Source organism: Triturus cristatus, chromosome 3_1, assembly GCF_964204655.1.
Source record: "Triturus cristatus chromosome 3_1, aTriCri1.1, whole genome shotgun sequence".
In the NCBI taxonomy this organism is placed as follows: Eukaryota; Metazoa; Chordata; class Amphibia; order Caudata; family Salamandridae; genus Triturus; species Triturus cristatus.
Window position 1 is genome coordinate 70,412,951 of NC_140583.1, and position 12,695 is coordinate 70,425,645.

A 12,695-nucleotide genomic window follows, 5' to 3' on the forward strand; every position below is an offset into this window, starting at 1 on the left:
AGACACACACAGGCACAGGACAATCACCTGCCATTGGCAACTGCGGGTACAAACATCACTCTGCACATGTGCCACTTGACTGGGGGGAGTCACAGGTGTGGGCCTAGCTCAGCACATCAGACACACAGCACGGCTCCCTGCTCACATCAGATGGGTAGGGCATATGCATCCTCCATGCAGCTGGGGTGCAACACTCCACATAGACACTCACCCACATGACAGGGGACTTACACACACACCAATGTCCAGGGGCCGTACACATCATTTGGACACTATCACCACAGGTACACTCAACTCACACACATCTGTGGGTACAGTCACCTGTCACACTGGGGGGACCACTGAATCACATCAGGACTATGGAAACAACATTCCCAAGGGGATTACCCAGGCTGAATGTGGCATGCACCATGCAGTGATTGTCACAGTAAGCACAATGCAAGTGAGGAGTGCAGATATGAACCACATCAGGCTCTGCATGGGAGACATAAGGCATTCCCCCCCCTGGGACCCACCATGAACAACATTGCATGTCTGTCACACCTGGACACAATGCCAGAAGTGACAGACACAAAAAAGGGGCACAGTCACAGCTAGTGGAGTCAGCACTCACCTGCTCCCCTGGTCTCCCATATAGGCAGGGGTACTGTGAGAGGATGACGTCCAGCAACGCCTCATTCTCCTCTTGGGTGAATGGCTGGGCCCTCTCCACAGACCTGGACATGGTGCCAGAGGAATCACGAGCAGCAGCAGTGGTGTGGAATGAAAGGTTGTGCAGGCAAGTGCTCTCTCATGGGTCCTGGCTGCCTTATATCTCCCTTGCTGGGCTTTTTCATTTACAGGAGTACAGAGTGATTGGTCAATCTCATTTGCATCCTATGTTTCCTCCAATCCCTTTAAACCTACCCCAGTGAGGGCCTTTGCATGGTTCAAAATTTGAGCATGATGTCAAGTCAACAACCGCTTTGCAACATAGTATATTGTCTCCAATCGACTTTTGCTGGCCACCTGATGCAAAAAACTTGAACTGGAAACTCGGTCTCCATGACAACCAGCATGCATTTAGACCCTTATACTTGTCCCTCATGTGTCCCCTATGTAATTTCACTATCCACACACAGGTACAGTGCATTCCACACGTACCCCTAGGGCACCACTACTCCAGTGATACGGTCTGTACCCGCGTGTGTAGGGCCCGTATCACTTTGGTAGTGTTACCGTAGGCATGCGCCATAAAGATAGGGCTCGTACCCGCGTATGTAGGGCCCGTAGCACTAGGGTAGTGTTGCCATACCCACGTATGTACGGCCCGTATCACTATGGCGTATGCCTACGGCAACACTACCCTAGTGCTAGGGGCCGTACCTGCATGTGTAGGGCCCGTAGCACTAGGGTAGTGTTGCCGTAGGCGTACGCCATAGTGCTACGGGCCGTACATATGCGGGTACGAGCCGTATCTCTATGGCGTACGCCTATTCCAACACTACCCCAGTGCTACAGGCCGTACCCGCGTGTGTAGGGCCCGTAGCACTAGGGTAGTGTTGCCGTAGGCGTACGCCATAGAGATACGGGCCGTACCCGCATAAGTACGGCCCGTATCACTATGGCGTATGCCTACGGCAACACTACCCTAGTGCTACGGGCCGTACAGGCGTACGCCATAGTGCTACGGGCTGTACATACGCGGGTACGAGCCGTATCTCTATGGCGTACGCCTACGCCAACACTACCCCAGTGCTACGGGCCGTACCCGCGTGTGTAGGGCCCGTAGCACTAGGGTAGTGTTGTCGTAGGCATACGCCATAGTGCTACGGGCCGTACATATGCGGGTACGAGCCGTATCTCTATGGCGTACGCCTACGCCAACACTACCATGGGGATAGGACCAGTGTGTACACGTACATGTGTATGGTCCTTGCACACACGCGTACTCCTACCCAAACCCCATATTGTGATACGACCGTACACACACCCTCAGAGCGTGTGTACGGTGCATTTCACAGCTTACACTGGTGATAGGAGGCGCACAGGAAAGGAATGGAGGTGTATGACTTGCACAAGGATGGACATCAAGTCATTGTCAGTGCAGTGCATCATGTGTAGGGCCTAGGTGTGTCAGGCAGTGAGCTGGCACATGTCTCCTCATGTTTTAACCCAATAGTTGTGTGATGACCTGTGTACACATGTCATGTGTGATGGGGCACCATGTGGCGCACTTCCCCTTCACACCTTTTACATGTGTGCATGTCTTTCAAACTTGTCAAGCACTGCATCACTGGCATGGCACAGTCCCCAACACCCGCAAATGTCCCCTGATGCCAGGTACACGGATGATGACACCTGACATCTCACTACCAGCGTGCCACGATGTGACTATGTCATGTGTGTGTCATGTGTTCCCATGATCTTGCTGTTGGTGTTCCGTCAACGGCATCAGCTGTAGCTGCATCCAACATGTGTCTGTGTGTAGATGCCCATGTCACACTATTACGCACACCAGGACACATCTGGAATAACATGTGATGTGTGTCTGTATGCATCTAACAGGGACTTGCGAGCTTAGGACATATCTGCATGGTCTCAATGTCTGTGTGATCATATTTGACATGTACCCCTTCATGGCAAGGTGTGTGGTCTGTCCTTTTTCCATGACATGTAACCTGTGCGTATAGCTTGCCGGCAGCTGTCTGTATGAGATGACATCCTTCAAATGCACATATGTGAATGTATGTCACTCCTGTAATGTGTCTGGCTGTTCACTCACACTGGCCCACAGCTACTTTCATGGCATGTCATGTAGACCTTGACAATCCATGGTTGTAGATGGCTCTTGGTAGGAGTATCACCTGGCTGGCATACGTGTGCAGGATGTATTGCACAGACCAGACTCTGTATGTGGCATATGTGTATTAGCTGTTGAACATGTGCTCAGTTCATTGACATTGGTGTAGTAATGTACTCAATCTTAGTTATTCCTCCCAATTTTCTGCAGGGCACCGCCTCTCCCCCGACCAATGCCAGACTTGGCTGCCATGAGGGAATGTGACTGCATACGCCGCTACCGATTCCCCCAACGGTTAATTGTGGACCTGACAAACAGGCTGGCACCACACCTCCAACCGCGACACAGTTATCCGACTGCGCTGACCCCCAAGATGAAGGTGATGGCAGCCCTACATTTCTTTGCCACCGGTACGTTTCAATTGACCATAGCTGATGTGGGTGGCATGTCTCAGACCATGTTCAGCCGTTTCCTGCATGATGTTTTGGAAGCCATGTTGGAGCACCTGGATGAATTCATCCATTTTCCAACTCGTGAGCAGTTGACAGGTATCAAGGGTGAGTTCTATGCCCTGGGAGGGATGCCCCATGTAATTGGGTCCATTGATAGGACACATGTGGCTTTGGTACCACCACAGGCACAGGAGTTAGCCTTCAGTAACCGTAAACATTACCACTCCATTAATGCCCTTGTGGTGTGTCTTGCTAACATGGTGATTTCCCATGTCTGTGCACGTTTTCCAGGGTCAGCACACGATGCCTACATCATGAGGCGTAGCAGGGTGCCAGAAATGATGCTGCAGCTGCACAATGAACGAGCATGTCTTGTTGGTGAGTAGACTCTGTTTGTCCAGTATTCAGCGTTACCTTAGTATGTGACGGCATCTCCTGATCCACTTCTTTACATGATGTTTCCATGTAGGGGACTCTGGCTATCCCAACCTGCCATGGCTGGTGACACCTCTCCGCAACCCGAGAACTGCTGCAGATCACCGTTACAACAACGCCCATGGGCAGACCAGGCGAGTGATTGAGAGGACGTTTGGCCTCCTGAAGAGCCGATTCCGGTGCCTCCACAAGACCGGCGGGTCTCTCCCATATGCACCGGTGAAGGTCTGCAAAATCTTCCTCGTGTGCTGCATGCTGCACAACATGGCAGTGGAGAAAGCTGTGCCACTCATCCTGGATCCCGATGAGCAGGAACATCCACCCATGGAGGATGACGGCCTTGGTCACAAGGCAAGTGAGGAGGAGGACAAAGAGGAGGAGGAGGACATCCGGAGTCAGCTCATATGCAACTTCTTCTCATAATGGTGAGTCCCTGGGTCTGAGTGTGCACGCTTTGAGCCTTGTGTGGCATGTGTTGCAATGTGTGTGTCCAGCTGACTGTATGCTAAGTGACTTTGAGGTGTGTGCTGATGTGTCACTCGAGTGCTGATGTCATTCCACACATTTTAGCTGACACACTCAATTGACATCTGGCATGGTGTCAACCTTATTCATGTAGAGTACATGACCATGCATGCGGATGACTATGTTTTTCCTGACTTCTTGTGTGTCTCTCATCCCCAGGTATTTGCGCATGCTGTCTGCTCGTGGCATTGTTGTGCTCCTGCTATTCCTCATGAGTAATGCAACGTGTGCTGAATCAGCGTTACATGCACGGACATGGTGAAAATTCTCCTTTGGGTAAGGATTGCAGCAAGGCTTTATGGGTGTGGTAGTTGTTTGTAATGTGTGGGCACTGCTCCTGTGCAGGTTATGTTACTATGCATACATGTCGACTCACCATGGGGCACATGACATGTGGCATGACTCACATGAATTGATAGTCACACTTCGTGACAGTCATCTGTTATGGGATTGTGGTTTGTGATGAAGGCATCAATGTGTGTACAACTTCCCTCTGAAACATACGGGAGGCTACGGGTGGACATATTGCGGGACATCCCCATATGATGCTCAATGGGGAATTGCAGCCTCTCCGTGTGCAGCAGGGGCTGTTTGGCTCAACCCCTTCACTTGTGTGCCAGTACAATGGATTTACAGCATCTGTGGTGCAAAGGGGGTGTCCGGTGTAGGTGCCACATTTTAATCCAACAGACCTGTGAGTCTGTTAATGTTGATGCTTTTGCATAGGTGTGAGCCTGAGTAATAAAGGTGTTCCTCAGCCTCCAAGGTGCCTCATCTCTGTCAATGCAGGTGTCTTGCCACTGTGCATGCGGCATCTCTGGCATGGTTGTGAAGGATTGTGCATATGAGTCTATGTGTAGATTAGCAACCTGCATGCTGTTCTTCATGTATTTGATTCTCTATTGTGCATGATGTCCATGGCTGTGTATGTGTTTTGGCATGTTAGTCCCCCCCACGGGCCATCAACACCTTCTGGGGTGTGTTTCCTGTGCGCAGCTCGGCCTTCAGTTTCATGATCCGGTGTCAGTCATCTTTGGTGATTGTGCATCATTTGTCTCTGTGTGTGCCATTGCAAACCGGTTACTACTTCCTTGACATACACCTGTTGCAGTAGTCCTTTCTGACATCCTAGTCTTTGTGTGGATATTGTGGCATAATTCCCAGGACATGCCGCCTGCTGTTGCAGCCACTTCAGCAAGGGCACACATAGTTTCCAGATTTGGCAACACACACACATCAAAGGTGCTCCTCCCTTCCTCCCTCAACACATTCATTTTCCTGTCTTCGGCTTGTCTGTGCCACAGTTGTGGCCAGGAGGTACCAAAGGCTGGACCTTCTGCACATGCAACGTGCACATTGCACGACCCTTATGTCCTTGCATTACCCACATCACAGTGTGATGTTGCAGCCAACGACCAAGCAAGGTCCATCCACACATCTCCTGCCTGCTCTCAGGCATGCACTGAGCGCACACACAACACCTTTGCATGATGAGTGTGCAACTCCGACTGCCTACACAGCGCTGCCACGCCTTCCAGGACCTGTCACACTCACCAGGTCATGTCCCTCCTACTCCCCACCGGATCTGTACCCCTGCAAGGCCATGGGAGTGAGACTCAAGGCTTCTGCATGTAGTATGCTTTCGTCGTGAGGCACATGGCACAGGTAACATCTTTCAGCGTGTCAATCTACAATGTGTCCGGGCCCCCCCTATCCACCATCACATGCGCACACGCCCTCATCATCAACTCGTATGCCATTGACAGCCAGGCGCTCTTCACCCTCACCAAGGACGCCGACATTTCCAGTTCCAATATTCAAGATTGCATGGGATCCATAGATGAATGGCAGAACAGCAGCCACCTGAGGCTGGACTTGTACAGGACTGAGGTCAACATCTGTGGATTGTCCCCTTACAGCTGGCTCAACTGCTTGTGTCCCACCCACAGAGGACCCGCACAGGCACCCAGTGTCCACGCACACAAGATGTTGTGCATCATGCATTGCTTACTCTAATTTGCCATGGTAATCACCAGCATCTGTACCTCACACTGCAACACCCTCAGCATTATGCACATGATCCCCAGATAGATCCACTCCAAGGTAAGACGGACCATCCCCCAGGTCCACGACAACATCCGTGTCAAATACTGCCCTGCCCTCTACGGTGCAGCCACATCCAAAATCCAGGGACACTTGTCCACATCCAGGCTGCATCTGCACACCTCAGCGTCAACCTCCCGCGCCCCAGCCACATCACCGTCCAGCAGAGATAGCTGCAATGGATCACTGTGTGCGGCAGGATGACCTTCAGACTCCTCACTCACACTCAGGAGGCAGGCCACAACCCTGACCCAAAACCAACCTTGTACCACTGTCATCCGAGACCCCGTTGTGCCATCTCTGTGCATCCAACCTTGACCTGGCCACCATTCTTCTGATCCACCGTACTCCTGCATGCAGGACATAGTTCTCCCACCTGGGAACACATACCTGGGACTCCCTCCCCGGGAACCTCCAAATGAGGCATGACCTCTACGCCTTAATGTTACTCTCCCAAATAGGTGTGTCCTCACAGTTTCCCTAGCACCACCTCAGCAGCTTGAGGCCATCACAGGTGAGTATTGTGCTCCATGTCTGCATTGAATGATACATTGTGACCCATGTGTGTCCTGTACCAGACTCCGTTCCCAGGGTATGGATGTGTGGAGTTAGTTCAACACTCAGGCATAGTTTGACATTCACACACACATATGTTGGTGAATAATGCCCAAATGACAGCAACATCTCATGACAAACTTAAGTATTTATTTTTGGTGGGGTAAGTCTTTTGGTGGATGAAGTAAGGTGCTCTACCGGGTGCATAGAATCCAAAGTTCACAGGGGGAGATGGCATCCTTGTCAGTTGGAGTCATCAGAGTCCAGACCACAGTGTTGGTCATCATTGGTCAGACTGTGACCAGCAAGTCCATGTGGCAGAGAATGTCATTGGGTGAGGTGGTGCTGTTGCGCCAGAGGGCCAGGTGCCAGGCCAGGTGACCTGGGAGATGTGGATGGTCCGCTGACTCTCACGGTCTTGTCTGTGGATGACCCACCTTCCTCCGGGGACCCTCAGATGCAGGCCTTGATGATGTCTGTGATGCTCCGTCGGAGGACTCCTCCTCCTCCTCCCTCCCTGTGGCTGGTGCTGGTCTTCGCCTGGTGTCACAGGGAGGGTTGCCCATGTTGTCGGCATTCGACGGAGTGAACGGCTCATGTCCGTTTGCACCGCCAGGAGCTCAGCCAGTCTTGCCTCCATCCGTCCTTGGTGTTGTTGTTGACTTGTATGTTACTCGGCCTGCAGGTTCTTTATCTCGTCGAGGGTCTCCACTACCTGGCTGATGCCCCTGGTGTCACGCCAGTATGTGTCCAGGATGTTGCGCATGTGTGCTATACCGGTTCCCTCAGCTGGCTGGTCAGGTTCTCGCCTCCGCCTGCCTCCACTCCCACCACCCCTTCCCACACGAGCCTGGCCTGCCGTTGTGGGCACATTGGTTCTACGGGACCCCTGAGGGATGGCATTAGCGTGGTCGTCTGCCTCCTCCTGGGTGCCCGGAGAACCTTGTCCCTCCTGGTCAGACTGGCTGTGTTGTTCGGTGTGAGCAGGGCTCCTGGGATGTGGCAGGAATGGAGGTGGTGGTTGGCACAGATGTACCTGACGCAGGTGCTGCAGGGGCTTGGGTACCAGAGGGGCCAGGTTGGTCGGGGTCATCCACGGAGTGGTGAGAGTCGTCGCTGCCGGTGGGGTCATCTTCACACTGAGCCTGGGACTGTGATTGTTCCCCCCCATTGTTGGAGGGAGGTCAATGACGTTGCCCTGTGTGTGAGAGAGAGACAATGTTAATGCTGTTTCATGCCACATCCATTTTTCATACATATTCAAGTAGTCACAGTTCCTCCAGGTGGTTGGATGTGCCTAGCATTCCTCTCAATGTACACTTGGGGATGGGTATGTTGCGGGGGACAGATTGGTATGTGCTCCTGAGTGTTTGCCAGTAGTTTTTTTGCTAGGATGCTTATTTGGCTATGGATTGGTCTTGTTGTGTCACATGTCAATTGTGAGAGTGGGTAAATCCGTTGCCTGCCCCGGGGGTGTGTACTTGTGTGAGGGGGGGGTGTGTGACCAGGCCTGCTGTTGTGTGTAGTGTGATTTGTAGGGGTGGGCGGAATTTGCAAAATCCACTTTCACAAATGATCGCGAAAATGTTTAAAATTATCGCAGACAAGCGGAAATATCGCGAAGATGCGGAAGTTTTTTTCCCGCATGTTCGCGAGATTTTCTGCATGGTTGCGGGTCGCCAACTTACCCATCTGTTTGCTCGCGGGCGCGGCCATCTTGTTTTGAGTTGTCTCGCGGTGCATGATTGCGAGAAGAAAGACGTGATCGCGCGACGCATGACGTCACTGCGGGCGCAAACTGTTGCGAGACAGCGCAAATGGCTAAAAACAATACAACATCTCATGGAGAACGCGACCGGATCAAGAAAACTTGTCGGCGAACGCAGGGATTCAGGTAAGGCGATCGCGCGCGCATGAGAATGTATTATTTTACAGCGCGAGCAAGAAACAAATTATCGCCAAGCTGCGGAAAGCGGAAATTTTGACATTTTCGCGCTCTCCGCGGAACGCGAAAATGTCAAATTATCGCAATTTCCTCGAACGGAACGAAATTTTAGCCCAGGCCTAGTGATTTGTCATTGGGTCTCCCAGGTGATGTGTCTGTCCCCTCATGGTGCATGCTGGCATGACAGTGTGTGTGAGTTCCTGTGCTGGGTATGTGAGCTAGTGGAGCTGTTGTTTGAGTGTACAGTGGTCACAGGAGGGCCTTGTGCTGCCTACAGCAGGGCCAAGGGTCAGCTACCTTGTCATTACGTTGCCAGTCCCTGTGCATTGGGCATGGTGCATGGGTATGTACCTAGGCCATATGAGCTGTGGGCATTGGTGTCTGGTTCTGAGTTGCACAATGTGTTGTGTGAGCCCCACCCTCCCAGCATCCCGGACATCCAGTCTTGGGTTTGTGGTTGGTGTGGCCTGGGACATGGCATTGCCTTTCTTTGTGAATGGGGCATGGAGACGTTAGTGGCATGAGCGTGGTTTTTAGGGTGTGGTTGTGTGCGGTGAGGGCTTGGGGGTAGGTGAGTGCATTTGTTGTAGTTGGGGTGTGGATGCCATTCCCCCCATGTTACGTGAGTTGTTTGTGTACTCACCAGGCTCTGCGACTCCTTCAACTCCGTGTACTCCCACCGGCGGAAGCGTGGCCATCACCTTCTCCTCCCAGGGATGGTAATGTACGGGTCTGTGGGGCAGCCTGCCTCCAGTGATATTACTCTGGGCGTATTCCTCATTCATTTTCCTCTTGACTGCCCTGCGCAGATCGTACCACCTGGCTTGGCATTCATGCCTGGTCCTTCGGATGGGCGCAACAGCGTTCACCTTATCGACGATCCTCTGCCACAGGCTGGTTTTTTGGGCTATGCTGGTCTGTCTGACCAATGTTCCAAACAGCTGTGGCTCGACTCTGATGACTTCGTTGACAAGGAGCTCCAGCTCCGCCGTAGTGAACTTTGGATTCTTGTCAGTGGGCATGGTGTGGGGTGTGGGTGTGGATGGTTGTGGGTGTGTGGGTGTGAATGTGAGGGTGTGTGTGTGAAGGTGAAGAGGGGGTGTTTGTGAAGGAGGTTGTGTGAAGGTGTGTAACTGAAGGTGTAGTTTAGGTGTGAGTAAGGTGCGAGTAAGGTGCAGTTGTTTGTCTGTGGTGTCTGTGAGCAGTGGGTCTGTTGCAATGGCTCATGGGTTGTGTGTGTGGGCCCTTTTTATTGGTCCAATTTTTGGGTGTGGCTGTGTTTGAATTTGTGGTGGGTGTGTTATAAGAGGTGGTTGTGATTTGGTCCTCTGTTTGGCAGTTTGGATGTGGCAGGTCAGTCATAGAGATGTATTTTGTCATGTTGGCGTGTTTTGTGGTGTTGTGCGAGTCGAATTGACCCTCCTTGTGCTGTTTTACGTGTCTTTTTCGCGTAGGTACGGTCCGTACATATGCGATGCTGGGTGAGGGTGCTGGGGTACGGTGTTGGGGTATGGTGCGTACAGGTGCGTGGCTGTGCTACGGTGTTGGGGTGCAGCGCGTACAGGTGTGGGCTGTGCTACGGTGTTGATGTACGGTGCGTACAGGTGCGGGGCTGTGCTACGGTGTTGGGGTGCGGCGCGTACAGGTGCGGGCTGTGCTACGGTGTTGGGGTGCGGCATGTACAGGTGCGGGCTGTGCTACAGTGTTGGAGTACGACGCGTACAGGTACGGGGCTGGGCTACGGTGTTGGGGTATGGTGCGTACAGGTACGGGCTGGGCTACGGTGTTGGGGTACGGTGCGTACAGGTACGGGGTTGTGCTACGGTGTTGGGGTGCAGTGCGTACAGGTGCTGGCTGTGCTACGGTGTTGGGGTACAGTGCGTACAGGTGCGGGCTGTGCTACGGTGTTGGGGTACAGTGCGTACCGGTGCGGGGCTGTGCTACGGTGTTGGGGTGCGGCACGTACAGGTGCGGGCTGTGCTACGGTGTTGGGGTGCGGCGTGTACAGGTGCGGGCTGTGCTACGGTGTTGGGGTACGGCATGTACAGGTGCGGGCTGTGCTACGGTGTTGGGGTACGGCGCGTACAGGTACGGGGCTGGACTACGGTCTTGGGGTACGGTGCGTACAGGTACAGGCTGGGCTACGATGTTGGGGTACGGTGCGTACAGGTACGGGGCTGTGCTATGGTGTTGGGGTGCAGGCTTTGCTACGGTGTTGGGGTACGGTGCGGAGGGGGGGTACGGTGCTGACATACGGGGGTACGGTGCTGACATGTGCGGGGTGAGGGGGGCTGTACGACTCGTATTCTGACACAAGTTTACCCGTGTACATGTAGGCTACAGCGTTCGCTCCGTACAGGGCCTTTTACATGCGGTTGTGTATTCAGACAGGCGGTACGGATCGTACTTGCGCGCTCGGACTTCTGTTTTACGATTTGCACGTAAAAATGTCCGGCTCCCTATCGGACACTTTTCCTAACGCTATTCGGACGTAAAAATTTACGGCTCCCTCTCGGACCATTTTCCCGACGCAATTCGTATGTATATTTCACGTATGAATCGTACTTCGCAGTTTGTACGGTACTTGTACGATTCGGACGTAAAAATATAAGAATACGAGTCGGACGGTAAATTTTTTTAACGGATCGGAATCGGCACCTTAATGTCTCAAATTTAGATCCATTAGGATGGTTGATTTTGCAACATCGATTGCCTGCCAATTACGTTTTCATAACACAGTGCCTGGTCATAAACACGATAGACTGGATCCACGTTTTCCTGACACGCATTCTGTTACTACGTATTCTGTGGGTAAATTGTGTCAAAATTGGTTACAACCAGTAGCGGTCTGTGGAGGGAGTTCGGTGGCGCAGTGAGGAGGGGCGGGGAAGGGGCAGGGTGGGGAAATGTAAACACCGGAATATGGATGAACGGAGGTAAGTACACATTTAAATAAATAAAACAAATTTCGTGGTACGCGCTGCAACGCATTTTGCGATGCAGCGCGCGCAAAGGAATTCGTTTTATTCATTTAAATGTGTACTTACCTCCGTTCATCCATATTCCGGTGTTTACATTTCCCCACCCTGCCCCTTCACCGCCCCGCCTCACTGCTCCACCGAACTCCCTCCACGGACCGCTACTGGTTACAACACTCATCACTATCCTCCGTAAAACAACATTTCTCATTGTTATCCAAAAACATTGATTTGGCTGACTTTACCAAGAGCCCTGCTGATCGAAGACCCAAAAGGTTTATTTACACAGCCTATAATGAAATAAGGAAGCTTTCTCAAATTGAAGCTGCATCATGCGGATATATGATGTTACAACGCAAACAAGTACAACGTATGCTTTTACAACGCAACTTTCACAACGCAACTACCATTACATCGCAAGTTATTGCAACGCATACCATTACCACGCAAATGTAGTATAATAAATTGAATGATCCATTATAACACATACTACAAAAACGCACACATTAACAACACAATGTATGTCTATTTTTTGTATAATAAACCCCTGGAGCGGGATGCAGGGAAAATAGGGTTTTGGGTGGGAAAGTGTATTAAAACGTAAATATTGGAAATTAATACACAAGCATTAAAATTAATACTCGAGCATTAAAATTAATACTCATGGTTAATATAAATTATTTAGAGGAAAAAAATTATATACATTTATTAAAATTATTGCTACAACACAAACTATTGTATAACAAAATATTTAATTAAATTACCCAATGTGGGAAAAATACTTGGGTAACAAAATTAACACTCGAGTACTTTTTTCAGGATAATTTTTATTTTTTACTTCATCATTTTCATAAACATTACCAAAATGCATAATACACATATAAATTAAATATAAAACTTAAATTAATATAAACTAATTT